The sequence below is a fragment of the Manis javanica genome, chromosome 15 (assembly GCF_040802235.1).
Source record: "Manis javanica isolate MJ-LG chromosome 15, MJ_LKY, whole genome shotgun sequence".
In the NCBI taxonomy this organism is placed as follows: domain Eukaryota; kingdom Metazoa; phylum Chordata; class Mammalia; order Pholidota; family Manidae; genus Manis; species Manis javanica.
This window is the reverse complement of record NC_133170.1, coordinates 73220400-73248262: the sequence shown is the minus strand read 5'-3', so window position 1 is coordinate 73248262 and position 27863 is coordinate 73220400. Positions and strand designations below refer to the sequence as shown.

The window sequence follows — 27863 nt, the reverse complement described above, 5'->3', positions numbered from 1 at the left end:
GCAAGGAATAACTCCCACTCTCCCCATAAGAAATGTACATCATTCCCTGTTCTTTAATTTCCTTTTGATTAAAAAAAAATCAGCCTATCTGAAAAATATCTGCTCTCTCTTCTCTATACTGGGAGAGATGAGAATTTAAAAAAAAAGACAAATATGCTTTCTGGCTCTTCAGAGTCACAGGGAACAGTTAGGACTTCTTTTCTGTGAGAGTTGCATGGATTTCTAAGTGAGTAATGAGTGTATGGGAATCGGACTTTAATAGGCCATCAACTTAGAATCATCTTGGCAAGGTCAAGTTCTTCTGAAATGTGGGATGGGAGTCATAACCTCCAAATTAGCCAATCCCTGTCTGATGGCCGACGGGGAAGAGGAGGCGGTCTCCGCTCTCCTCCTGGCCCCCAGACTTGGCTCAGGCTCCTTATATTCTCTCTCTTCTGTCACTCAGTCCATCCCCATGATATTCAAATGCCGGTTCACAGATTAGCACCTAGTAGGGTGGACAGTTCCCATTCCCACAGGCACTGTTAGAGCCCCTACTGTGTGCCAGGCACTGAGCACAGCCCTGAGCCCATTCCTGTGGATGAAGCTCTCAACCACAGCAGGCTTTCTAACTGGAGTCCAGTCCTCTGTCCCCTCTTCCCCTGCATCAGACCAAAGCAGAGAAAGACTGGGCCCTGGAGCCAGAATCCCACATCTGCCTCTTAGCTTCCAAAACATGTATTACTTCCTAGGGCTACCATAACAAATTGCTGTAAAGTGGGTGGCTTAAAACAGCAAAATGGATATTCTCCCGTAGTTCCGGAGGCAAGAAATCCAAGATCAAGGTGTCAAGAAGGATGGGTTCCTCCTGGAGGCTCTGAGGGGGGATCTGCCCCACGCCTCTCTCCTCGCATCTTCCCGGCGGCTCCCAGCCATCCTTGGTGCTCCTCGGCTTGGAATCACAATCTCTGCCTCTGTGGCCATGTCACCTTCCTCCCTGATTGTCTCTGTGTCCTCTCCTCTTTTATAAGAATACCAGTTATTGCTAACTGCCAATCACCGATTAATGCATGCTTTAAATATCCTTAATTTTGATCATTTAAAGGGTGTCAGATGTTCAGCTATGGAAGTACATTTTTCTGATAATATTCCTTTCTCTTAAAAAAAAAAGCAATTCCTGGGTGGTGATCTCCAATAAGTTCTTCACAATGGTATAAAGGGCATATCAAAGTGTGGGCAAAGGGTCTGTTTGTGTTTATACAGAGGATCAAAGCCTAATTTGGCTACCCAGAAAATGAACTAAGATATGATATGAAGAAGAACTTCCAACATCAGCACTCTCTGGAAGACTCATACCAGAAGATGATCATCAAAAAACTTCAACAAAGATCCTGGCACTGTTGCAGTTGTAGCTGTATTCATCCCACCAGTTCCTGGACTTGCCATTGGAATGAAGAAGGAGATATCTAAGCTGGCCTGTGCATACAGTAAAACAACAAATTTGACTGGATCTATACTGTTGGAACTCAACCAAGAATTAGGAGAAGTGCAAGTTGCAGCACTCCAAAATCTTGCGACTATAGACCATCTACTGTTAAAAGAACATATGGGATGTGAACAGTTCCCAGGAATGTGTTGTTTTAATTTGTCTGGTTTTTCTCAAACTATTCAAATTCAGTTAGACAATATCCATCATATCATTGATAAGTTTTCACAAATGCCTAGGGTGCCTAACTGGTTTTCTTGGTTTCACTGGATATGGCTGGTAATTGTAGGTCTGCTTTGGTTATGTAGCTGTATTCCTATTATGTTAATGTGTGTACGCAATTTATTAGTAGTTTAAATCCTATACATGCTTATGTTACTCTACAAGAAGATATGTCAAAGAAATAATTAATCTTCCCATGTTTTCTTCCACCTGCTACTTCTGTAGCTTTTCTTCTTCCTTCCTAATTACAACCCTTAAATAGAATTTGTGCCTCATATCGAATTTACCGAGTATCATAATTCCTCCAAGTGGTAAAGATACCTCAAGACAAATGCTGGGCTTAGAAGCCACAGGGCATAAATGTGCAAAGAAGCAAAAAGCTAACCTTTTCAAACAATATGGCTTCTCTCTCACTTACCAACTTTACATTTCCCTGTATGGCCCCGGAAGATGACTGGTTAGCCAGAGACGGGTAAGATTCCTCAAGGGAGGTACAGCTTAAGACAGGCACAGTTGCAGGGGGGCCATCAGGTGAGAAATTGGGGATCAACAGAGGTGAGGCCTAGAACCTCACCCCCACTGTTTTGAGAGAAATCTTCTGCATCCGTGGATGTTTTGTTGCCCTTGTCTAGCTTGGATCAACACACAGTCTACAGGCACACACCTGATCATCTACACTTGCCCTCTTACAGCACTAAACTATGTTTTCTACCTTTATCTTGCATCTACCTACCACTTCAGCATTTTATTTAAAAAAAAAAATAATAATAATAATAAGGGAGAAATGTGGGATTCACATATAAATCAAGTATAAAAATCAAATGAATAATCATATTTGACCTGATTGTTTATAGTTCATGATGCGTGATCAAAACCGAAAGTTTCTGTGATATGACTGCCCTAGCACTGTTCACCATGTAAGAACTTGTTCACTACGTAAGAACTTGTTCACCATGTAAGAACTTGTTCATTATGCTTCAGAAGATTGGAGACTGATGAAAATTAGGCTTGGGGTGGATTAATGATTGTGCATTGAGCATTGACTCCCCTATACAGAATTTTATTGTTGTTAATAACCATTTGATCAATAAATATGAAAGATGCCCTCTCAAAAAAAAATACATAAATAAATAAATAAAATAAAAAATTAAAAAATTAAAAATAATAAAAAGGAAAAAAAAAAGAATACCAGGTTATTGGATTCAGGGCCCACCCTAAACCCAGGACACTCTCATCTTGAGACCCTAAACTGATTCCATCTGCAAAGACCCCATTTCCAAATAAGGTCACATTCTGAGGTTCCAAGTGGGCCTGAATTGGGGGGCAGGGGGCACTACTAAACCCACTACATTCCGCCCTCTGGTCTCCCCAAATTCACACCCATCCCACATGCAAAATATACCCACCCTTTCTCAACATCTGGAAATGGAGGGATGGACATTGGAAAACAGGGGTAAAACATCACACTAAGTGTCATTTGGACAAGAAAATAAGGCATTAACAGGCTTAGATGATAAAGAAAGAAATGCACTCATGGAGGGTAGTATTTGTAATTATTATCACAACATACAATTGGATGGATTTTCCCAAGACGCTGCCTTTTTTTTTCAATCACTTTTTTCCTTAAAAGCCAACAAGGTTTTCCCATTGCCTACAGAACAAAGCTGAGCTTGCTGTGTTGGTTGGTTAGCAAGGGCCTTGCAGTCAGTCCTCGCCAGCATCTCCTTTGTCTCCTACCGCTTGCCCTGAAGCCTGCCTGGCTCCTGAACTCTCCCAGCTTTTTCTTGTGTCTCATCTAGTGGCTCCTATCAAAATTCTCCCACATCCACTTAGCGGTGCCTCCTGGAAGCCTTCCTGCTCACAGCGAAGTCTGCTGAGCCCATCCAGGTGTTCATTTGGGACCACTGACTGACTTCTGGCTCTTTTCTGTTCTGTGTGTTCAATTGTACAGCTTCTGGAGGTGGGGACTGTGTTTCTGCACCAGGCGCTTTGTGCTGCAGAGCAAAGCCCGTGGCTCCAGCCGCACAGCTCTGCCCTTTAGGCGAGAAACTTGACATCTCTGCACCTCAGTTTCTGAATCTGCAAAATAAGGGTAACTCTGTCTCCCTGTTAGGGTTCTCGAGGGGTTAAGCGAAGCAACCTAGGTAATGTGCCTGATACCAGGTAAGCAGTCAATAAATTCCCTTCCACAGCAGGGTGTTACCCGCTGCATCTGGTCGGCATGTCATGGTTGCTTGGGGCTTTGTAAATGTTTGTGGCTGATGGGGAGCACTGAAGAGGAAAGGACATATTCTGGCATAAATTAGGACATAAATTTTTAGCCAAAACAATAACAGTGGGTCACTACGTATCAGGTGTGGTTCTAACACTTTCCATGCATCATCATGTAACCTTCCCATCTCACCAAGGGAGGTGTGTCCGCACCAGGCCTGGTAGAGCACCTGCCGCCGTGCAGCTGTCAGTCAAGGCAGCCCTGGGGAAAACTGTCCTGGCCACGATTAAATCGGGATCTCTCCCCAAATTTATGGCCGCCCTCTATCCTCTAAAGCCATCTGGCTGCCTCTGTACCCAACCAAAACTCCTTCCTGGCCCCCAGTCCAGTGCACCCTAGTAAAGTGCACCCAGACCCTGTCACCCAGGTGGCCCAGGCACCAGAGATGTGCCCCAGGGCAGTGAAGGGGATGTATGGGAAGGGGAGTTGCAGGAAGAGCTGCGGGAGAAATGGATGGGCACTATTCCCAAACTGACTTCACAGTGGGGAAGCAGACGCTCTGTGCGGCACCTCCTCAGGCTTAGCGTCTGGGGAGTGGGGAGTGGGACACTTGATCAAGGAACACAGCACCAACAAGCATAAATGAAGTAACAATTCCTTCTTTTCCTCTGGGCTCTGTGATTGCACAACGTGCTTTCTGGTGGAGGGCAAGGGAAGTACAACACTCCGGCCCAGCGTGGAGCTTGCCAGCTTCTGGGTTCCAAATTTGGAGTGTGGGCGGGACTGCTTCTTAAAACAATCCCAGCTGCCCGCCAGGTTGGTGCCGGAGCCCTTCCTGAGAAACATGCATTTTAAGAGCAGCCTGCAGCAGACAGCGCACGCTGCCTTGGAGCCCATTAAGATCAAATATGGGAAGTTCAGGCCACCGTAGCCCAGCGGGAGGGCAGCAGGGGGCCAGTGGTGCTTTTTACATCAGATGCATCCTTCAGATGGTCACCTGGGAATCAACCTGAGTCCAGGCCTGCAGAGAGTGGGCCCAGCAGCTATTCTCAATATTAATATTTACAGTTAGCAGTGTTTGTACACCTCACACAAAATGCCCCAAACAGCAGACATTACACTGTGCATGCGAAGGAAAATTACTGCCATGCATGTGAGAAGCTCTCCTTTCCTTACATCTCCAAGGATATGATTTAGTGAATGTTTCAACCCACTGTTCCAAAGATACAGGAAACACCAAAGGTAGAGTTGCTCTCTTATTGCAGAAAAATCTGGTTAGTTAGAGGGTTGTGACTAGGAGTTCAGTCTCTGGAAAAACATGAATCTGAGTTTGAATCCCCTCTCTTCTCACAGAGCTGCCACTAGCCTGTAGAATGCCACCATGGGAATTGGGAAAGGCTGCCTGTCCCCTGGAAGGGCACCATTGAGTCCAGCCCTGGCTCACCCTCTCTTTGACCTTGACTAAGTCATTTATCCTCTCTGAGCCTCAGTCTCTTCATCTGTGAAATGGGGATAATAACAAAGCCTGCCTTATTGGCCAGTTTGAGGATTAGACCTAATATATGCCAAGCACCGTGAACGCATAATGTCCTGGGACTCAGAACATCCGGTGCTAAAACTGGGAAATGGTAAAGGGATGAGATGGTCACCCTGCAGCTGTACCCGAGGAGAATCACAGAGGCCATCCTGACCCAGGGCACATTACGAGGTCCTTGTGCCAGCACCCAAGAAGGGCTCAGTTGTTGGGTGAAGACTCCACTGTCTGCATTTGGTTCTTCTCCCCAGAGGTGGGTGGCTGGTTTGAAGTGCCCAGGAGGGGTCTCAGGTGTGTATTAACTCTTCCCCTTTGGGGCAGCCTCTCCAAGCCCAGGGGCCAGGTCCATTTCATTTGGCACATAATAGGTGCTCCATAAAGAGTTGCTGAACTGAGTTGAAGACTGTGGGTCTTGCAGGCGTAAATCCACCCCTTCCGTTCCCAGTCAGTGGGCTTGTGTGCATTCTCTTGGCACATCCTGTGTGACTTTGGGCAAGTTCGTTAACCTCTCTGAGCCTTAATTTCCTCACCTGTGAAAGGGCGATGTTAAGATCTGGCTCAGAGGATGGTTGTAGGGTTTGAGACTTAATAAATGTCAAGTCCTGGCATAGCTCCTAGTTGAAACCCTGTAAATAACAGTCCACATCCGCTAGGTGCTTGCCTTGTGCCAGGCCATTGGCTTCTGCTCTCTCGAAATGCTGTCTCATACAGTCCTCACAACTTTCAACATTATAATCGATAGTTCATAGATGGGGAAAGGAGGAGAGGAGCTCCCCATTTTTAGAAACTCTTATTTGGCCTGTTTCTCTCAATCCTACAGCTCCTTGGACTGGGTTTACCCACAGTACTCTTTGAATGTGGCTTCCTCATAGATAACCTGCAATCACACCATCTTTTTTGAAGTCCAGTGATACAAACCAGGTGTAAACTCTGGCGCTTCCAAAGGAGAGTTGTTGTTACTCAGCAGGGTCATCATGGAAATCAAACCACTTCTATATGTAGATATGTTCAAAAGACATGCTCTGCCCCAGGGCTGCCCTGATGTGGATGGGAAAGGCTCATCTAATTGGTGCCCGTAGACCGGTGCTCACCCGTGGGTGCAGGGCCACTAGTCTGACCCGGCTTCATGCCTGAAGTTTCCACTTTAAGTGCCCACTTTGATGCTGCGACATCGTGTGACTCTTTACTCTCAGTCTCTTTTGACATAGGCGGAAACTAAGGCTTACAGAGGTGAATTCAGGTGCATAGAGTCACAGAGCAGAGTGCCGGCGCCAGGATGTGAACTTGGATCTCCTGCCTCCAGAGCCCGTGATGTGACCACTTCCCTGTGCTGCCTCCATCTGCACTATTAAAGTCCTGGACTAGGTCAGGGCGACTTGGTGGGGTTTGGGGCAGCATCTTTTCTGTTTTAATAGACTTCATTTTTACAAAGTTATAGATCTACAGAAAAATTACAAAGATATAGAGAGTTCCCACGGACCTGCACCCGTTTCGCCTGTAATTAACCTTGTACATTTGTCACAAAGAGTGAACCAGTGTTGATGCATTATTATAAACTAAAACCCATAGTTTATTACTGAGATTTTCTTTGTTTTCTCCTCACATCCTTTTCCCATCCCCTGGGCCCCTCCGGGACACCACGTTACACTGAGACATGGAGTCGTCCTGGTCCCTGGCCTCCTCTGGTCTGTGGCAGACTTTCCTTATTTCGATGACCTAGAAAGTTTTGAGGACTGTTTCTGTATTTTGTAGACTGTCCCTGTATTGGACTTCGTCTGGTGTTTTTCTCACGTTTTGATCACGTCAAGAGTGCGTACTAACTACCACCTTGATTGGCACCGTCGACGTTAACTTTGACCAGCTGGCTGAGGTTGGGATTGTCAGGTTTCTCCAAAGTCAAGGTCCTTTTTTCCCTTCTGGGGTTGTCTTTGTATCATTTACAAAGCACTTTCTTTCTATCTAGGGGATCCTTCTTGCCACCCTATGAAATCTTACGTTGAATCAGAGCTAACGTGACCCGCCGCCTCTGCCAGCCACGTAGGCAGGCAACGGGGATGATCACACACAGCCCACACTTGGGGATTAATGCTCAACTGTCACCATCGTGAGATTCTTAACAATTTTATCTTTGGGTGTGTTTTGTAGGTGGAAACTGATGGGACAACATGAACAGTGGGCTCGGGCCTCACTTCTGCTGCTTCTCTCTCTCTCCGAGATGGGTTCTCTCTGCCTGTGCACCATCCCCGCCAGGGACTGCTGCCACCCCTGTCCCTGGCAGAAACCTGCGGGTAGTGCAGGGAGACTTGGGGTTAGGCACGTATGTCTTACAGCATGTCAGGGTGGAGAAAGAGTGGTGGCCAGCTAGACCCCAGACTGGCAGCACCATGATGCACTCAGGGGTACCTCAGAGGGAGCGAGTCTCTTGTCCACCCCAATCCAGGTACCAAGTGTGCTCCAGCACAGAGGTTGCAGTCATGCATCCCCTGTAGATTGGGGCAGCAGGTCCCTGCGGGGAGAAGATACCTGGCTCAACTTCCCTGTTCCCACCCAGGGCACAGTACGCTATTTTGGTGGCTCGTGGGAGGGGTCCCAGCAGCCAGTGAGCCATGTGTGTGTGTGCGGGGGTGCCAAGTCATGGCAGGGCCTGGGCACCCGTGACGGTTTGCACATGCCCCACCAGTATCCCCGTGCCCGAGAGAGCACAACATTAAGTAGCAAATAAAAACATTATGACAGGTCAAGAGAGAGAGGCCACAAAAGAAAGGAAAAAGCTTTTTATATTTTATTACTTTTAACAGCACTGTTCTAGAACAAGGGCTCGTATTTTCATTTTGCACTGGGCACCAGTCATGTAGCCAGCCTGCCCTTGCTGCTCCTAGTGTCCCCGCCCGATGCTGCACCCCGGGTCTCTCTGAGGGACTCTGCACCGCAATGGGTGGAAGGAGAAAGCCCTGGGGAGGTGCTCTCGCAGGCCCGGCTGGCTCTGACCTGAGGCCAGCCACAGACCCGGATAACACAGCTCTTCTAGGCCTCTCCAGCTCAATGTCAGCAAGTAGGGGAACGGGAAAAACCGAGGCATGTTGAGGAGGATGACTTAACTTACTCTGCACATAGCATGAAAGCCAGGGTTGGACTAGGGGTTTCATTCAGCTCAACCCAAAGCTGTCTGACAGCTGTGGAAGGGTCAGGACAACCCTGATGTCATGGAGAGAGCGCTGTGCTAAGAGTTGGACAGAGCTGGGGTCAGTGCTCAGCTGGGCCACCTTGGGTGGGTGGGCTTTCCTCTCTGAGCTTAGACATGCTTATCTATCTAATGGGTGTAAAACACAAGGTGTCTAGGACTAAATTCATGCACATGAGAATTCTGTGCACTGGAGTGCCTGAGCCGGATAGCAGGTGCCCTTGCTGTATGCAGCCACCAAGTAGGAGCATTCGCTTCTTCGAACTGTCTGTTTCAGCTTCACGCTTGGGTATTTTTCAATGTGACCATGCCACCTGTTGGGGGTGAACACCCAGAGGCCGACCCACGTTTAAGTCCCTCCAGGTCCTGGGTCGAGTAGACCTGGCCTAATAAGAACCTTGAACGGGGAGGGAGGTGTCAGTGTGCCCGCCTCACCTGGAGCAGGCTCCTCTGTTTCAACTCCATAAACTGTGAAGGCGACAAAGCCCTTTCTGTATTTTGCGGGAGATACAGTTTGCAAATGATCTCATTACCCCTGCAGCCATGGGCAGAGTTATGTCAGGCCTTTCTAACAAGTGGCAGTAAAACATTTTATAGGCCCCTCTGCCCCCTCCCCCACCATGTAATTTGCTCTGTTTGGGGTTGGACTTGGTGTTTTCCCTCTTTCCCTTCTCTTTCTCCTTGCACTTTCTCTCATGTTAATTATATTAGTTGCCATGGAAACAGTGATGTCATTGGCACGGGAGCGCTCAATGACATCCAAAAGCACAGTTTATAGCATGGCTTGAAATTTATTCCATGGCTCGTAGCCTTGAGGGGGGTTATATGGCACTTATATCTCGGGCACCATCTGGGTATGAGGGTGGGAAGTGGTAGAGAAGTAGCTAGGTTGTGGGGTGCTTCCCAGAACCCCAGATACTGGAGGACCGTAATATTTGGACACTGTGGAAGACACCTTGGGTACCATAAAGAACTGTCTCTTGGATTTTACCAACACTCACAGTCTAACAGCACCACGCCTGACGTTTGTCCCTAATTTAGGATTCAGAATCCTGCAAGGAGCAGTGCTTAAAAGTGCTTAACAGCAGGGGTGTGTGTGTGTGTGTGTGTATGTGTGCGTGTGCGTGTGTGCACCCACACATGTGCTGAATGCACCAAACCATGCTGTTAGTATGAAAATGTGATCTGCGGCATGCGATGCACGTTAGTTCACATACAGGGTCTGCATACACATGCACACACTTATTTGCCCATCTGTACTTCATTCTAGAAAGTGTGGTTTCACTCACATTAGTGAGTTTTGTGCCATGCCCCCCAGCCTCCACAGCTCACTTTTCAGTGAATTGCCTTTGACTGAACTCCAGGGCGGGGTGAGGAGACGGGGCTGTGCTCCGAGACAATGAGGTCGTGGTGGAAGTTGGAGCTCCCTGTGAATCTCGTTGTAGGGAGATGGGCAGGTGTGGGCTGGGTGAACTTGCTCCCCACACCGGGCCTTCCGTTCTTCTGTGGAGGGTCTGTGTGACTTGATCTGAATCTAAGCAGACAGACCCCAAGGGGAAAGCCACTTGGCAGCCCCCCTCCCTGCCTGGGGACCTGTGGATGTGTTCTCAGTTCCTGAGCTCAAGTGTCTCCTTGAGTCTGCGAGGGAGCAGCGGCAAGCGGCCTGCAGCGCTGAGGGGCCCCAGGTGCTTCTCCCCAGTTCTGGCACTCCCGGGCTGGAGATCAGGGGGCTGAAGCGCTCTCTAATCAGGCTGGCTTGGAAGAGCAGGTGTAGGAGTGGGAGGCCTAAGGGGCAGAAGGCACTGGTTTGGGAGTCAGGGGGTGTGACGTACAGGGACAGAAAGCTCACTCCAAACAGTGTCGACGCAGTAGGCAAATTATTGGCCCCAGAAGTGGGGAGTTCAAGATGGAAACTTCAGGCATCACCTGCCCAAATGGTGATATCCGGGCTCTCACTCCATCCCTCTGTTCCTGCCTTTCTCACTTTTGACTCCCCTCATGGTGCCATCAAGACCGCTGCAAACCCTGGGTTTGCCCTTAAGTCCACCTTGTTCCAAGAAATGTCACTGGGCCAAGTGGAGTCATGAGCCCACGAGCCAATTACTGTGAATGGGGGCGTGGCTTCCTCTGGCTGGCCAGGCCTGGTCTCACAGCCGCACCTGGAGCCAGTAAGAGAGTGTGGCTGGGCCTTGTGGACCAAGAAGTGTCCGGGGCAGGACCCTCTGCTGCTTTCTGCCTCCATCAGAGGCATCCCCCAGCCCCAAATACTTGCCGTCCTTTCATCAGAACCCTCAGAGGCCACCAAACCCCAAATCTATCTGCTACCAGATACAGAGAAGTGTCAGCCATCACGCTTCCCCACCCCACCCCCAGCGCCCAGCCAGCTCAGGCTGGGAAATGGGACAGGAGCCTCTAGTGGAGGAGCCCAGGGTTGCCAAGCCCCAAGGAAAGTCTCTGGAGATCAGAACCAGGTCCCAGGGAATTAGGAGGAGGGCAGGTGCCTAGCGGAGAAAGGGGCGAGGCTGGGCAATCAGAGAGAAGAGCAGATGCACAGGCGCAGAGTCACGGAAGGGCATGGCTTAGGGAAATGAAGACTCACATGCAGTGGTAATAATAACCGTAACAACTGGCTTAGCACTGGGCTAAGGTGTGTCACTTCATCATGATCCAGCTCAGCACAACCTTGTGAGATAGGTGCTAAGAAACTAGTTCATACATAGACAAAGCCCTTATCCTGTTCCCCAGTGCAGAGAAAGTCCCACAGAGATGTTTGTTCTGATATTAATAATAATAGTAATTGGGAACCATGGATGCTTTTAGCAAGGGAGAAATGAGAGTGAGGAATTTGGATCGAAGGAAGAGCAGAGAAGGGTAAGCGCAGTGCTTCTCCACCAGGGGCGTTTTACCCCCAGGGGAATTTGGCAACGTCTGGAGACAAAACGTGGGGGGAGATGTGCTCTGGCATCTGGTGGGTGGAGGCCAGGGGTGCTGCTCAACCTCCTACAGCACCCAGGGAAGCACCCCGCAGAAAATGATCCAGCCCTCATTGCAGTAGGTCTGAGGCGGAAAACTCTGGGCTTTGGTTAAGTATGGGGCCTGGTGCACAGTACAGTAGGGGTTGTCAGAAGGAGGCTCTGGGCAGGAAAAGGGCCCTGGAGGGCCAAAACCTGGAAGAGCCTCTTCCCTCCCCTCTGACCTCCACCCCCGAAGTGAGCATTCCCTCCTCCTGATCTCCAGTGGGGCAGGGCCGGGGTGCAGAAGGCACAATGTGTGTGTGTCGGGGAGCAGGGATGGCTGGGAGAGGTGTACGTCACCAAAATTTCTGCAGGCCCTGGCAGACAGGGCCACAGCAGCCCTCTCTCCAGCTACACATAAGCCCAGCCTGTTCCTGTGGGGGGGAGGGGGTGCAGACGTCCCGGTGGGGGCTACCTGCCACTCAGAGCCCCCAGCCTGGGAATGTGGACCTCTCACCACTCAGCCTGCAGCTCACAAAGCCTGGGCAGCGGGCCTGCCCTTCAGTCCTCAGGGTCCACAATGTTGATTTGTTTCAGTAACATGAGCATAGGGGAAGGAAGCGAGGAAAGTGGGTGAGAGAGAGAAACAGTGAGTCAAAAACAGGGACGCCGACCAGGACAGAGCCCAGGAGAGACAGACTCAGCAGGCAAAGAACCTCCGAGAAAGAAAAACACAGGGAGACTGAGACTGAGAAGGATCGAGGCCGAGACGGAAGGAGACGAACTGAGAGGAGAGGAGAAACAGAGAGAAGTGGACTCAGAGAGAGCCGGACAGATTGGGATGAGCGCATAGAGAACTAGAGCTCAAGAAAGAGGAGAAGAGAGAAGGCTGAGCTGAAGGGAGGACAGAGAGAGACTGAGCGAGAGAAATGTGTCCTCGCCTGCCCCACAGTCCAGAGCCCAGGGACTCTCCAAGGCTTTGCCATATTTTAGCCCCAAAGCTGGGGAGCTGGGGGAGTTTTCTGGTGGCAGGTCTGGGACGAGCAAGCATTGTTCACGTTATTGCTGGCATTCCCTGCTCACTGGACATTAGCCAACAGGAAATTCCTGGGACAAATCTTTCCACTCGGAGTCTTTTAAAACTTTTATTTATTTATTTTAATGGTCCTTTCCTCAGGGACCCAAAAAAAAAAAAAACACAAAAAAAACAGTAAGAGAGAAAAAGGGGAAGAAAGGAAAAAGAAAAAGGAATCAACCACCTGGTATAAGAAAAACCTATCTAGCAACAGCCCCAGCCAGGCCAGGGGAGGCTCCGAATCCCTTGTGACTGTTCTGTTCATTCTTCCTCTGGAAGGATTTATGACCTCACACTCCCATGACATCACAGTGTGTTGCCATGGCCTCTGCTTTATTATCATAAACAAAGAGCTGTTCCTTGGGACACTGGCTGTCTGAGCAGGAGGGGAAGAAAAGACTCTGTGTAATGTGTTTTCTTGGGACAGCAGCTTGTTCAGAAGTCTGAAAGGCTGTGAAAATAGTTGTACACACGGTTCCCTCCGTGCAGCCCTGTAGCTCCCGGACGAGGTTGGGGACGCGAACAAGGGGAATGAAGTCAGCTCCCTGAAGGAACACCCTCTGGCTCAGTGTGCTCTCACTGACAAAGAGAAATGTCCCCAGGCTTCCCTAACAGCTGCTCCAAACAAGGTTTTCGTTCGTTCACCAAAAATGCATTGAGCGTCTATTATGTGCTAGGCACTGACAGAGCCAGGTTATAGATCAAACCACAGACACAGGTCCTGCTCCTGTCAGAACCTCTGATACTCAAAAGGTATACAAATAAACCAAGAGGAATGTGTAAAATTGTAATCTGGGTTAAGTGTGTTGAAGGAAGTGAACAGGAGAGGAGAATGAAAAGAATGGAGGGAGGTGGCTGCTTAGATGAGCAATCCATGAGGGCCTCTCTGAGGAGGTGATGTCTTAGACAAGTCCTGAAGGAAGAGAAGGAGTCAGTCATGAAGAGTGGTAGCAGGTGGCAGGAACTGAAGAGGGACAGTAGTGCCAGGCAGAGTGACTGTTGAGATCTAAGTTCCCACCAGGGGTTCCTTCCTACATATTTTCTAGTATTCCTGGACAGCTGACTTAAATGAGAGGGCTTGGAAAGACGAGTCACTTTCCTGTGCATCCAGGTTGAGTAGAGCTTCTGACCCCTGCTGCAGCAATGCCAGCCACCCCATTTCCAACTTGCAGGAGCTCTGCAGAACTGCCACGTTGGCACTTGGTGAAAATAAAACAGCCAGGAGTAGAAATACCTGTAGGACCCTGAGCCCTCTCTCCTTGGCTAAGTCAGTTAAATAGGAAAGAGGGATGCTCTTAAGCTGCACAAAGGAGAGACGGAAGGGCAGAGGGAGGGAGGGAAGACTGAGACAGATGTGGGCACTGCCAGACAGTCAGGAGGCCAGATGAGGGACAGGCAGGTGAGCCATCCCCACCTCTCCCAGGAGACGGGCCCCTGACATAGAACTGGATGAGACCCTCCAGACCATCAGCCCAATGATAGGGATGAATGCGGACACAGAGGCATGGAAGGGGCACAGGAAATTAGGTGCAGAGCTCTGCCCTTCATTTGCTGTGTGACCTTGGGGAGCTCACTTCACATCTCTGAGCCCCCACCCCCATTGTAAAATGGGAAGAATGCACATAAAGCACCCTTGCACTCAGCAATAGTTTAAATGATCATCATAACAGGACTCTTTAGATTCTAGGTAGGCAGGAACCCAACTCAAGCTGGCTTAGGCAAAATGAGGAACTTGTTGATGCACACAACTGCAAAGTCTAGAGGAAATGTGGAATTCAGGCACCGTTGGATCTAAGGGTGCAAATATCACTGGAACTCCACATTGCTTCCATTCTCTAGCTCCATGAAATGGCTGCCAGCAGCTCCCATCACAATTTCCCTGGTTCAAGTCAAACAGAGAAGAGTAGTAGCCTTTTCCAAAGGCTATAGCAAAAGTTATGATGTTCCATTGGTTCTCACTGGGCCACATGGCCATGTTGGATCCAATCCCCAGGGCCAAGGAAATGCAGTGTTCTGATTGGCCAGTGCAGAGCCATGGAGCTGAAGGATGCACTTAGTATTATCCGAAACCCAGGGACTGTGCAAAGTATGACAAGGGGGCAGTTCCTCGGTAGAGGAAAATTGGGGTGCTGGGCCAGGGGGACCCAACAACCAAATTCAGAAGCATTTCTTATGCCAAATATTTTTGCTTAAACAACTCCAAACACCAAAGGAGTTAAATAAACATTGTTAGTCATGTTCCGTCAATGACAAATTGAGGTCCCCAAGAGTGAAGACAGCCCGCATGTCACTGGCAAAGCAAACCCCGCCCTCCCTGCCAGCCCTGACTATTTCACCTTTGCTCTCAGCATGAGGTTTAACTACCTGCAAGTCGAGACAGAAGGGGTCATTTATTCAACAGACGGTTATTACAGCCAGCCATGCACACCATGTCTGTAAAATTCTCCTAGATCAGGAAATTGAAAGGCCTGGAAATTGAGCAGACGCAAAGCCTCTGGTTCCGGGGGCAGTGCTCCACTGCCCAGACGTGCCAGACCTTTCTGGGCCTCAGCAGAGCCTTGAATACTCTCCTCTGATGCTTGTAGAGCTTGCTGTCTTCACAGCCCCAAAAGGGGAAGCGGGGTCAGATAGGAGGAAATCAGAAAGTCAGGGTCCTGGGTCCTCACACCAGCCCCAAGCTGTGTCACCGCAGGCTGCTTGTTTCTCTGGGCCTCAGTGTCAAAGGAGAACAAGATGGGTTTCGCTTACCCCTCACCTCTGCCGGGCTCCATCTGGCCTTGGTGGACTGCTGTACCTGTGTCGCCTCCTGACCCGCCACCCCATCCCACCTGGCTTTTCTGTTCCTTGCACGTGCACTGCTTGTTCCCACCTCTGAGCACTGGCACATGCTGTTCCTCTGCCTGGAACACCCCTCCACTCCCCGCATCTTCCCAATACTCACCCTCTGGATCACTGGGGGCTCAGCTCAGGAAGATCTTCCCTGACCACTTGTTCCCCCTTTGGTCCCCAGGTGAGACACCTGCAGCTCTCTCTCCATCGCAGTATCTGGTTTTGCCTTCTCAGCAGTGGGGGTTCAATGAGTTTTTATTCATTGGCTGGAGACAATTATAGGACAAGAAGGGACTGAGTTTGACCCAAACACTAAGGGAGACTTTGTGGCAAAAGCTTAAAGTCGCAAAAGCTGGGGCCCAGGCTTAGGATGGTGTCCAGTCTGGCCATTGACTGGATGGCCTGACTTTTCTTCCTTCTCCTCTCTTCTCCCAGCATTGGTGGGTCCTGAAGCAGAGCCTATGTCCCCTTGCTCCTCTGCACCCTCCCCCAGCACCATCTCAGCGGCCGGTGTCCTTCCCTGTCCCCAGGCAGGGTGAGCACAGGGTTTGCTCCCTCCACTCAAGGCCCCGGGGTCCTTCCCCAAGTCCTGCCAGCATCTCCCTCTCCGCCTCTGCAAACCAAATTCCCTCCCTCCCTTCCTGTTACCTTGCCCATCTTCATCTTGACCGCCTCCCTGGGTGGGTTGGCACCACCTCTTCCTAAGAAAACGCCATTCTTGCATTTCTGACGGGCACCCTGCCTGGCTACCTGTGTCCGGGCTGGTCCTTTTACCTCAACACCCTTCTCCGTTTCTCTGAATGGCTTCTGCCAGCTCTCCCTTCAGAGTCAGTTCAGTGCCGCCTCTTTCCAGAAGATTCCTTGCCCCTGACCCAGGGTGGGCTTGGGAGTCTCTTCTCTCTCTGTCCCCAAGGCCTCTCCACCTACTGGATGTGGCAGCCCCTTCTGCCCTGGAAGGAATTGACTGCCACCCTGTTTCTCCCCCACTAGATGTGAGCATCTTGAGATCAGAAATGATGTCATTTGTCTTTGCCTTCACTTGAGAGCCTGGCACACAGTAGGTATTCAGTTGATGCTTTATTGGATGAATGGATAAATACATGCAAGTATGCAGGCCAGTGCTATGGGGGCAGAGGCTGTGTCCAGTGTCACCAGTGCCTAAGAGTCTGGCCTTGGCGAACTCTGAATAAACACTTAGAGAATGAATGAATGAATGAATGAATGAATGAATGAATGAATGAATGAATGAATAGATGGATGGATGGATGGATGAATGGATGGATGAATAAATGGCTCCTTCAAGGCCTAGGTGAAGTTGCTTTCTCTGTTGTAGGGTGACCAACTGTCCCAGCTTGTACAGGATGTGGGACTTCTAGTGCTTAACCCAAGCAAGCTCCAGGCAAACCAGGATACAGTTGGTCACTCCACCCTACCAACTACCTCCCTGACACCCTGAAAGACCTGACTCTAATCAGGCTGCACTAATCCTAGTCATTTGCAATTATCACATAATTTATGGCTTCCTAATAATTTCACACATTTGTGTCTGGCCTTCCAATTTTGCTAGAGGGCAGACACCATCTTTCTTTATAGCCCATAACAACTGTTCAGGGCTGGGTGGAAAAAGGCTAAGAAAGGTTATTATCACCATCAGTTAGTAAGGTCTTGTCTAAGCTCTTCACCAACATTTTCTTCTTTAGTTCTCCTAATGACCTCACCAAGTGGGCATCTTCTTTCTTATTTTACAAATGAGGCTATCAATGCCCAGAGTGGAAGGCCAAACAAAGCTACCTTGCAGACCTAGAAGTTGCAGGGTTTGAACCCAGGCCTGGCAGAGGCTGTAACCTATCCTTAGGGAGCTCCCCGGGGGAGCCTCCTCCAGCACCCCAGGCCCAGGTCCTGTGGGGCCTTGCAGTTTCCTGAATACCCTGCTTAGCTCTTGAATACACAGCTGGATGGAAGCCCCCTGCCCCGAGAGCCCTGTCCTCCGGCTGCTCGTCCGGGGACCTGAGTTCTGGAGAAAAAGAAGAGAATAAAAATGACCCCCAGGTGGGGAGAGAACAAGCCACTCTCTAGCCCTGGAGATTTGACAAGACCGGGTTTGGGGGCCTGGACCTCCTTTGTTTCTAGCAGTCCCCACTATCCCACCAGACCCAAGCGCTGGCAAAGGGGGACCCTTAAGACCCGGAGGTTGTGTTAAGTTTCCTTGGGCCACTGAAACTAATGACCACAAATGGGAATTTAAGACTACAGAATTATTCTCTTACCACTCTGGAGGCCAGGAAGCCAAAATCCAGGTGTCGGCTGGGCTGGTTCCTATAGGGGAGAGTCCATTCTGTGCTCTTAGCTTCCCATGGCTCGGGGCTCTCCTGGGCACCCCGTGGCCTGGAGCTGCTCCACTGTGTTCTCTGCCTTCGCGGTCATGTGGCCTCCTCTCTGTTCATCTGTCTTCTCAAAAGACCCTGATCATTGGATTTTAGCGTCTATTCTAAATTCAGGATTATTTCATCTCAAGATCTTTGACTAATTACCTCTGCCCAAACCCTGTTTCCAAATCAGGTCACACTCTGAGGTTCTGGGTGGACACGCACTTCAGGGAGGTCTTCATTCAACCCATTAAAGAGGTCCAGTGCCCTGGGTCCTCCCAGCATCTGCTGCAAACCTTACCTACTCTCCCGAGCCCTCCCCTTCAGGACGCCCCTGTGACAGGCAGCTTCGCACCCCCTCTCTGCAGCCCCATGGACCCTCCTGACATGCCCCCCTGCCCTCCCAGGCCCCCTGGAAGTCTGACGGCTCCCTGACAAGCCCCGTGCGCTGGCGGGAGATGTGTGGGGAAAACCACAGTTGCAGAATCCCAGCGTGAGAAGAGGGAAAGTGCTGACTTAAAAATTGAAACCCTGACAGATGTAGCACTTTTTAACTCTGCGATGGGCCTGTTGGCACTTGTCAGATCCCAGCACGTTTGCTAATGTGCATTTTCATCAAAGGGCCGCTCCTGCTCGGGCTCCGTGCTTGCCTCTCTCCCTGCCTCCCCTTCCTTCGCCTGGTGGTCTGGCCTGTTCTGCGCGCCCCCAGCCCTACCTTTTGGCCCCTCCCTCTCTCAGCCACTGTCCCCCCTCCCCTCCCTGGCCTTCCTCGCTGTCTCATCATCCCCGGTCTCTCTGCCCCCTCCAGGTCCCCCACCGTGGCCTCTTCTCCCCTCTCCACCTGTTCCCTTTCTCCTCTTTCAGTCCAGCACGTGAAGGATGGAGCCGCTCCAGTACACGGAGCACTGTGCTAACGACGGGGTACGAAGGCAAGCAAGTAACACTGTAGTACCCCTTCCTGCCCTGCCACTCTGCTCCATTCTCTGTGTCTCTCCCCTCCTCCTTCCTCCCCTCCCTCTTGGGATCATCTGTCTCTCCCCCGTTTTCCGGGCCAGCTCACCAACTCTTCCCTGCTTGGTACCAAGCACTCGGTTAGGTATTGGGGATACGGATGGGCTGAGACCCACACCGTCACTTTGCTGCCCAGCGTCCTTGTGTGTGTGTCTCTCTTCTTTTCTTCTTCCACCATCCATACCCTCATGCCTCCACAACCCTCACCTCTGCTACCCATTTTCTTTGCCCAGTCTCGGCCTTCAGCCTCCTGAATGAGAAAGGCAGCCTGCTAATTGCATGGCCCCCTCTGGCTTTGTCAGCTGATGGGGCCACGTTGCAGGGTAGAAACAGCTGATGTGCATGGACAGACGAGGATGCCAAAGGCCCTTGCCCTGCTGGCCCCCAGCCCAGAATTGCTGACCTGCCAGGTCTGTCTGGCTGAGCAGGAGCAGTTCTGAGAGGCCTCAGCCCTGTGGGCAGCCGGAAAGGGCTGATGCAGGTGGACACATGATCAGGAGTAGAACTAACTTCTCTGGCCTGGCTCTCATTGGAATAGATGTGCGGGGTCACGTGCTGGCTGGACACCAGGCATGTGGAGGAAAACCAAGGGAGGGGGATGCCCCGGTGCTGGAAACCTGGGTTAGGAAGTCAGAGTCGGGGGAGGGCTGGGCTGGAGGTTTACGGAGCAATTCTTCCCAGCCTCCTTCCTGAAGATCCAGGAGGTGAAAGGAAAGTGGCTCTGGGCCCAAACTCTGGTTTGATCACTGTGGTCGATCCCACGGCTCCCATGTCCCCAATATCTATTCTATTCAAATAATGACTCCAGGCATGGGACCCCCATTCCCCTTGCCCATGGTTGGTCCACTGGTGGCCTTAGGACCCAGCAGCAGCCAAGGAGACACTTGGGAAAGCCTGCCAGGCTTTGTGGGAATGCTCCCCTCACCCTACAAAGGAGCTGCTGGATGGTTACCGATGGGTCTGAATGTGGCAACCCTGCAGCCAAGACACAGGCAACACGAAGGATGTCAGATCAGAGACCAGAAGCACTTGCGATGCTCTGCAGCCATGGGTCATGATCCTGGAGGGTGCCCTCCTCCCTCAGATTTCTTACTATGTGAAATGATGACTTTTCTTATTGTGTAAGGCCATTCGAGGCTGTCTGAGTTGTGTTGTCTGTAACTTGCAGCTTAAAGCATCCTGAATAACAGACTAGCCCCGGTGGCAGACAGGAGCTTACCTTGGCCCCCATGAAAAATCAGTTACCATGGAAAAAAAAAAAAAAGGAAGAAAATAAGTGTTGGTGAGGATGTGGAGGAACGGGAACGCTTGTGCATTGTTGGTGGGAATGTATAATGGTGCAGTTGCCCTAGAAAAGAGCAAAAAGTTCCATATGGAATTACCGTATGATGCAGCAGTCGCACCCACCCTAGGCATATACCCAAGAGAGCTGAAAAAATAATGTCCACACAAAAATGTGTACAAATGTTCACAGCATTATTTATAAAAGCCAAAAAGTAGAAACAACCCAACAGCCATCAATGAATGCAGAGATAAACCAAACATGGTGGAATATTATTTAGCAACGAACAGTGATGAACCATCCGTAGGTGCTACCAAGTAGATTAGCCTTGAAAACATGAGGCTCAATGAAAGAAGCCAGTCCCAAAAGGTCACATATGATATGATTCCATTCACATGAAATGTCCTGAACATGTAAATCCACAGAGACAGAAAGCAGAGTAATGGTTGCCAGGGGCTGGGGAGAGTGGGAGAAGGGGAGTGACTGCCTAATGGGTGCAGAGTCTCCTTTTGGGGGTGTCGGTCAAGTGTAGTCTGATGCATAGTAGGTGCTGAACAAATGTTTATTCTCCCTTCCCCCATCCCACCTGCTCCCAAAGGGAAATAAAATTCTTTAAACCATTGTAACTGCCACACTTGAACCTTTGGACTGAATCTTGTCTGCCCTTAGGGAGGGTCTTGTTTACCTTCGTGCCCTGACCATAAGCCTGAACTTTGGGATCTGCCTCACATTCAGTGTCACGGGATGGAGAAAACCCCGCCTGGCTCCAGCTCCAGCCAGTGTGATTGTAAGTCACGCTGGGTCTCCCCGCACTGTTTACAGAGCCAGCATCTTATCGAACTGTTTTTTGGGCTCTTTTGGGCCTGACTGGGGTGCAGCAAGCTGCCGTGTCCTGGCCACACCTTCCTATCCCTGCCACTCTGGAAAGACCTGGTTTTGATGGCCACTGGCCAGAGTGCCTGCATGCTTTGGGAGAGGTTCATTCTCCCGTGCTTCCTGAGGCCCTCCGGGCTGGAAGCCATTCTTCTGTTGAGGATCAGTGGGGGTGGGGACAACAGCTGTGGCTCTGGCCTGCTCTGTCCCTCCCGGCCAGAATGCGGAACACCTGCTACCTGCTGGGCAGGGACCAGGAGGAGATGCAGAGATAAGGTCTCTGTGTCTCGGATTCCAAGGGGCTCAGGAAAGGAGGGAAAAGGAGAAGTAGGTGTTGCCCCCTGTAAGGTTCTGAGCAAAATCAGCTATGTCATTTTCGGGTCCGGTGCAAAATGAAAATGTGGGACTCCTTGTTAAAATATATTTAAGAATTTTAAGATAGCAACAGAGCATTAACAAGCACTAGCCTTCTAAGTGCCAGGCCTTGTGTAACTGCACAGGTCGTACACCCACGGACTGGCCCTGGCTGTGAGCATTAGTAACAGCCCGCATACATTGAGCACTTACTGTATGTCCATGGCAGTAGAACCCAGGGGTTAGGATCATGACTCCTGGATCGATTCCAACTCTGCCTCTATTCTCTCTGTGATCTTGGGAAAATCATGCAGTCTCTTTGTGCTTCAGCTTTCTCATCTGTAAAATGGGGATACTATTAATAAAGAGTATATACCTGTGTCTGCCACATAGTAACAGCTACATAAGCATTCACTGTTACTATTTAATTTTCATGGATAGATTCAGCTGACCTTCACAGCAATGTAAAAGGTGGATTACTATATCCATTTCCAGGTGGAGAAACTGAGGCACACATAGGTTGTGCAACTCAACCTCAGTCACTAGCAGATAAGGCCCAGATTTGACCCAGATGGTCTAGCACCTGCGCTTTGATCACGTTGCCTTAAGGAGAACAGGGTGAAGGAGTGCAAAGGGTAAGGCGCTTCGGGGCCAAGGGAGGCTGATCACCCCCAAGGGGTCCTGCTGTGCTGGCTCCAATGCCATCAACCGGATGGGACTGAAGCTTTGACGCTGTGGGCAAACCTGCTTTGTGCTGAGCACATTCTTAATGCTTCCTTCACATCATAGATGTTATGAGGGCCTTAAACTCGGCTGGGAGATGTCTCCAGGCCAGTGTCACCCAGCCAGGAAATAGCAAGTCAGAAACTGCCCTCCCAGGTCTCTTGGATTCCAAACTCCTGGTTCTTTCCAGCCCAACCTGCTCCCCTCCAGAAGCTCTGCCCAGAAACACGCATGCTCATTGCAAAAAGTCCAAAGCATTGCCTTCAGAGAACCCTGGGAGCAGGGGTGGGGCGGGTGAGCTTAGCCGTAGCTGTTGAGCCTTCCCAGATGCCAGGCTGCGGTGGGACACTGAGCAGGCAGCACAGGCCAGCCACTGGCTCCCAATCACATGCGTGCCACCAGAGGGAGAGGAGAAAGGGGCAAAGTCGGCTCTGAGTCAGGGGTTTCCAGGGAGAGCCCTGCCCACGAGGTGGTTGGTTCTTTTCTCTTTGGGGGCAGCTTTGCCCACACCACAAATTGCTTCTTTCTTAAAAAAAAAATTTTTTTTTCTTTTCAATATTATTTCAGACTTACAGGAAAGTTGCAAGAACAGTACAAGGTATTCCCACATAAGCTTCACCCGTCATATATTTTAATTAATATAATTATCAAAAGCGGGTGTGTGTATAAAATCAACACTGAAAAGGCATTATTATCTTATCTACAAACTTTATTCCGTTCTCACCATTTATCCCTACAATGTCCTATATAAGAAAAGGAAATTCCCATCACACTTGCATTCATGTCTCTTTAACCTTCAATCTAGAACATTTCCTTGGTATTTGTACTTCATGACATTGACATTTTTTAAGAGAATGGGTCAGTCATTCTATAGAACACCCCTCGGTGTGCATCCGTCGGATGTTTCTCCCTGATCACATTCAGGCTACGCACTTTGGGCTGGATTGTCACGGAAATGTGCTTTTCTCTCAGTGCATCCTAATCAGATGGTACACGCTGCTGCCCCATTCTGGGGATGCTGACTTTGATCACTGGGTTAAGAGACCCTGCAGGTTTTTAAAGCTAAAAACAAACAAGCACATAAAAACAGAAAAGCTTGAATTCTCATAATCTCCTTTCTAACTCCCAGCTCAGAAGCCACAGATACCATCCCTCCCCCTCTAAATTCTTTGCTCACTCAGAAAAAAACTTCATGTATTAGTTACCTTTTGCTGCATAACATACCACCCCAAAATGCAGTGGTTTAAAAAAACAGCTATTTTATTGTTCTTGATTCTGTGAGTCAGGAATTCAAGGGGAACCCAGTTGGGCAGTTTCTTGGCTTTGCCTGGTGTCAGCTGGCTTCTCTCCAGAGCTCTGCCGGGAGCATGGCTGGTGCTCTAAGATCCCCCCACTGACGTATCTGGTAGGGGCTGTTGGCTGTCAGCTGGGGTGTTTGCTGTTCCTCCGTGTGGCTTTTCCAGCGGCATAGCTGGGGCTTCTTTATATGGTGGCTGGGTGTGAAGAAGGCAAAAAAAAAAAAAAAGAAAATAGAAGCTGCAAACCCTCTTGGGGCAGAGGCCTGCAAGTTGCCAAGCCTTAATTTAGCTTTATTCAAAGTAAGGCACGGGGCCAGCCCAGAGTCAAGCAGAGGGTGAATAACCCTGCCTTTCCATGGCCTTTGCAAAAGAGCATGTGAGATGGGGGTGATTTTCTCAGCCATCTTTGGGAACAACCTACTCCAGCCGGGGACGGAGCACACCAAGGGTGCCTGCTCACTCACCCAGAATGTCCTAGGGAGCTGCCAATGAGAAACTGGGCCATCAGCCTTTGCTATGCCTTTCCCAGAGGAATATCAGTCCCTGTGCTTGGAATGTTTCGTTTTTACTCTTTTTTTCAATTCAGTGCAATTCCCAAAAGCCTTTCTTAGACACCTGTTATGTTCTGATATTTATTGGGCACCTATGTGGATGCAAGGCCCAGTGCTGAGGATAGAGGGATGAAATGAGTCAGACCTTGCCCTCTAGGTACTTAGCTGCCTAGGGACAAAACTGACCTATAAACAAACGATTGCAGGTCATTGTCAAGGAAGTGGGTGTGCGGAGGGTAGAATACAGAGGAAGGAGTGGCTAAGTATGTCTGGGAGCTCCAGGGAAGGGACACAGATGGGACAATGCAGGAACTGACTCCTAAATAGGCCAGGCAGAGGGGGCAGCCTAGGGTGGGTGGTAGGTGTGTTGGGGACTAGCTCTAGCCAGGAACGGCTATCAACAAGGAATGGTGGTGGGAACACAAAGTACAAAGACCAACTGGCAATCACGGGCTAGGAATGCTAGTGTTTCTAACCATTTCTTTGTCCCCCAAGTTTTTGCCAGCCCACATCTAAATCCTTAGCCTTATAGACGCTGTAGAATCCCCATTTAAAGCAGCCGTGCAATGAGACACGTGAGAAAGGTGGGGAGGAGAACTTTATGGAGAAACGTAATTTGATAGCTAGAGTACAGTTCTTTGCGTGCAACTAAGTCCATAGAAGGAGCTATATGGGGACCCATAATTTATATGGGTTACGTATTTTTATACACGTGCACAGTCATAAGGGAGGTCACATTTTTAAAAGGAATGTATGCTTGAAGCTCTTTACATAATTAAAGCCTCAAATAATTCAAGCACACCCCTGGGAGGGGTGGAAAACATTTCCTCTTTATCCATGAAAATGTCGCTCACACATGGCTACCACGTAAATTTCACTTGGGCCGCTCAGCCTTGAAACGATGCAATTACTGTTTTGTTTTGTCTTTAATTGGGGGAGATTTGCATTAGTCCACACTTTGCACCTAAAGGGAGGCTCTCTTTCATACATATTTTTATATTGCACTATTTCAAATTTGGGATTACCTCTTATTTCATATATTCCCTCTCTTATGTTAGACCCACACGCACTAGAAAAGCCCCTCACTTACACATGTGGGTTGGTATCTTCCCGTACTGGCTGGATAACACAGCAGTTGAAGACTTAGCTCTTGGAATCTCTGACACTTTCTGGCTTTCTGACCTTGGGCAAGGCATTTTTCACCCCTCTGAGCCTCAGTTTTCTCAGCTGCAAAAAGTGGTTACTAAGAGCCACCTCAAGTTGGAGGAAAGAGGTAACTACTTCTTAGCTCACAGGGCATGGCTTGCAGTAAATGCTCAATAGCGCGTTAGCCATTCACACAATGACAACATCACCTGGCCTCTCTGGGCCTTGCTTATCTGTTTCTCTTTGGTTTCCCAGCCAGACTGTAAGTCCCCTGCAGGCAAGGCCTGTGTCATCTTGGTGTTGGCAGTCCCAGCCGGGCACTCAGAGCGAACCCAGTGACTGGGGTATCTGCCAGAGCCTGCACAGCGGGCAAGGGGAGGTTCAGCATGCCCCAGGGCTCCTTTCCTTCTTGCTTCTGATTCCAGCCCCAGGAGCCTCCTTGCCGTCCCTCCAGGTGGGAGGAAGCAGTCCCCACACCCCACTTCCTGCACAAGATGTGCACCTCTATTTCTCTGTGCCCTCACTCTTCCCCTCCAGGGTAGACGGAATACACTGATAAAAGTCACTTACGCAGAGGCCCTGGGGACTCAAAGGGGGTAGATCTGCCCTTTAAAAGACACTTGAGGAGCAAAGGGCCATGAGAAGCACGGAGAAAGTGCTCGCTGATGCTGATGCTAAGGCTAAGGAGGGAAACCTGAAGACTCTCAGAAAAGAATAATCGCCTCCTTACTCAACCTACAGAGGCTCGTGCTGTCAGCACCTAATTATTGGTTTCTGTCGCATACACAAAGGTTGACAGAGACCAGAGAGAAAAGAAAATAACTTTTACAACATCTACTGTGTCTCTGACTTCACATCTTGCCAAATTCTCCAAACCCCAGAGGGGTTTAATGTGACCTCCATTTTGCAGATTAGGAAACTCATGCTCAGAGAGGTAAAGCGACTGGCTGACAGCACACAGCCTACCCATTGCAGAGCTGCACCATGCCGAGGCCGGTGTTCTTTCTCTTGCATCTTTCTCTCAGGCAGAGGCTGGGAGGCCAGCTCAGAGGAATGGAATGCGTGATGTTCACAGGCCTCTCTCACTCCTCCCGCAGCCCCTGGAGAATCTTGACCCAGTCCCCTCAGCCTCATTGCCCCCAGCCTGACTGCCTCCTTCCCAAATCTTCCAGATGTCTCAGCATTCACTGAACATATCTTGTATGCCTCCTCAGCAACTTTGGTACACACTCTTCCAGAGCCTGGAATTCCCTTTCCCTGCTCCTTTGCCTTCAAAATTCCTTCACCTCCTTAAGGATCCAAATCAAATATCTCTCTGATCCTACAAGTAGCTCATGTCCTTATTTTTTCTCCCATAAAGCAAGGCTGTCACATCCTGTTGTACAGGTTGGGCACTGTACAACACTAGAGGCACCATTTGCATAGACCACAGGGGCATTGTTTAGATGTTCCTGTATTAGAATTGTTTATGGCTGCAAACCTGAGGCTGGGGATGAAGTCATGATCAACACCACACTCAGTACCTAGCACAAGATCTATGCTCAATAAATGTAGAATGAATGAATGAATCCTACAAGATACTACTATGACATAGAGAGACTGCAAACACCCCTTCCAAACAAGAACTTGCCCTTTCAAACAAGTGTTTCCCCTGCTGTAATCACCCCTCTGGGAACTTGGTCCCTTATTCCAGCGCAGCTACCAATGCTCAAAGCCCTTTTGGAGGTCCTCTCTGGGGATTTCCTTCAGAGCCAGGTTCTGAGCCAAGCACATAACCCCAGCTCATTATTCAGCGATCACAGATCTTTTATCACCCAAAGCAATCCCAGCCAGCTTCATTTTCCCAGCTTGTTCATCAGACCCAGCTCCATTTAACTTTGAGCTTTGTCCAGAAATCAAGTCCACCCTCCAAGAACAAATACCTACCACCACCCCTGAAGACCATCGGAGGAGCTGCCCAGGGACCAAGGGCTGGTCAGCAGCCAGCTCCTAACATGGGCTGTGCCACAGGAGCCTGGCTGGCCTGGGGTCTGGCCTCCCAGGGGCTTCCTTGGAAGGATCACACTCACTTTAAGATAGACGTTCTGGTGTGTTGATTTTCAAAAATTCACTCTTAATTTCAGTCAAACTTTTAAGGAATTAACTGGGCGTTAGTTTACTGAGCATTCCCTAGCCACAAGGAATGTTTCTTATGAAGGTTACCTCAGTTAATCCTCATGACCACGTGGTGGGATGGATCTCACTCTCCCCATTTCACAGATGGGGAAATTGCGGCTGGGAGAGGTAAAGCAGCCGGCCAGGTGCTTTCTTGGGTCACTGGGTCGCTGAGACTTGGACCCTGACCTACCACCCTTTAAAGCCCATGTGTTTTTTATTACAAGCACCAGCACTGCTTTTTTATCCCGCCTCAGACACTGTTTCTTGTAATACTTTACTCTCCTGGAAGTAGAAACCTGGAGTTCATGTGCTTTGCCCCTCCTGCAGGCGGCTGATAATGCCTCTCCAATGAGAGCAGGACCTGCTGGGTTTCTGCCCCCACTGCTCTGACGGGGTTAACTTGTGCACATCCCTCCACGCGCCTCCCCTGGTCCTCCTCACGAGCACCCAGGTCTCCGCTGGGTTGGCGGTGCTGTCCGTGGGAATGAAACCAGGGATCAAAATTTGTCCCACATGAGCCCCAGGCTCTAGAACAGGTATACCTCAACTCACAAACTTGATTTTTTTTTCCGGTTATCCACCACCATTCCCCACCCTTGGATCATTTATTCAACAGTGTGGGTGTTCCGT

The 27863-nt window shown here is 49.7% G+C and overlaps 1 long non-coding RNA gene across 1 annotated transcript; it reads right to left on the bottom strand.

Moving 5' to 3' along the window:
- Positions 1-15034: 15034 nt before the first annotated feature.
- Positions 15035-18095, bottom strand: LOC140846618 (uncharacterized). Its single transcript, XR_012125920.1, has 3 exons — positions 17740-18095; positions 15585-15738; positions 15035-15354 (listed from the first exon to the last, which is right to left on the bottom strand). It is a non-coding gene; the product is annotated as an uncharacterized lncRNA (long non-coding RNA).
- Positions 18096-27863: the final 9768 nt, after the last annotated feature.